The sequence below is a fragment of the Cotesia glomerata genome, linkage group LG6 (genome assembly GCF_020080835.1).
Source record: "Cotesia glomerata isolate CgM1 linkage group LG6, MPM_Cglom_v2.3, whole genome shotgun sequence".
NCBI classification, from domain to species: domain Eukaryota; kingdom Metazoa; phylum Arthropoda; class Insecta; order Hymenoptera; family Braconidae; genus Cotesia; species Cotesia glomerata.
Window position 1 is genome coordinate 11,490,197 of NC_058163.1, and position 1,433 is coordinate 11,491,629.

The window sequence follows — 1,433 nt, forward strand, 5'->3', positions numbered from 1 at the left end:
ATGATTTTTGTTTATAAGAAATCTTCATATCATATGATATTACAAGCAAAACAAATTCACTCAACAAAATATTTATTAACTGTTAATAAATATTCGTTAACTATTAATAAATAGTTATTAACTATTAATAAATGTACTTTCCTACCAAATAAATATTTATTGAATGTTAAAAAATATTTATTAAAGTTTAATAAATTAAATAATTGTCTTCAAATAAATTAAATTATTAATAGTTAATAAATCCTTTTATCAGTGTAATAATTGCAGTTTTGTTTTTTAGTTAAACGAATCAACAACAAGTACGTATAATGATAAAAAATAAAAAAGAATGCAGTAAATATTTCTGCTGGTATTTTTTAAGACACAACAACTCTGGTGTCTCATTTTTTTTTAATTTATTAAAATTAAAACAAAATAAATACTTCCACGTGTACTTGCTTATAATTTTAGGAATAATAGCCTCCCGTAACTCCGAAAGTAACCACTGCGAACGCTTCAGTCGATTTCATTTCCCCTACCATGGCTTCACTCAGAGCGAATAAGTAGTAAATAGAAATAGGATAAGTAACAGCTTTAGGTGGATAAGAGAAAAATTCCTTTTCTCCAAAATTTTTAAAAATTTTGGAGGGGAAAAAAAAAGGAAGAGAAAGGGAAAAAAAAATTTATAAATAAATAATTAATTAGAACTTAGACAATAGGGTGAAAGAGAAAAAAGAAAAAAAAGTAAAAGCTTATTTTAAAGAAAAAAAGAAAATTTTATAAGAGTTTATATAGCACGATCAATGGGTATGTGTGAGTACGTGTGCAGCGGCTCTATTATGATTGCCATTAGATGACTCTCCCTGTTCTCTTAATTACTTATATTTATTTTTATTGAATATTAGACGTTTGAAATAATCGTTTTGAAAAAAAATTTTATGATTTCTTAATTTTTGAAAAATTTATATGAGTGACGTTAGCTCGTTGTATTTTTTTTGTTATTATTTATAGTTAATATAAAAAAAAATTTGTTTAATATATGGAGATTAAGTATGTTATGTCCACTTCAATTTTTTTCTTAATTTAAATCACCCGCGCAGATGGAAGACTTCTCCATGCGCGAAAGCCACAATAAAATGTAAGCTACGTGACTGCTAGTTGACTAGCGGGGACTTCTGCAATCTCAGCACCGCGAGCTTTTAAAAAGGCGATCAACAGCCAAATCCACGTCTTAGTTGGTTAATTCGACTTCCGCGTTTAACTGACGGGCCCGTGCCTTGTAGAGTCCTTTGCTTTAATTTGCTCCGCACTTAAAAGAAGTTTGGACGCGGTTTCAACCGGCAGGCCACGTATTAGTTTTAAGTGTAAACCAGGTCTTAGTTGGTTAATTCGACTTCCGCGTTTAACTGACGGGCCCGTGCCTTGTAGAGTCCTTTGCTTTAATTTGCTCCGAA

General features: G+C 29.8%; 1 long non-coding RNA gene across 1 annotated transcript; it reads left to right on the forward strand.

Annotated features, from left to right (window-relative positions):
* The first annotated feature begins 208 nt into the window (after positions 1-208).
* On the forward strand, positions 209-542 carry LOC123268205. The gene is made up of 2 exons (XR_006510194.1): positions 209-299; positions 451-542. It is a non-coding gene; the product is annotated as an uncharacterized LOC123268205 (long non-coding RNA).
* The last annotated feature ends 891 nt before the right edge of the window (positions 543-1,433 follow it).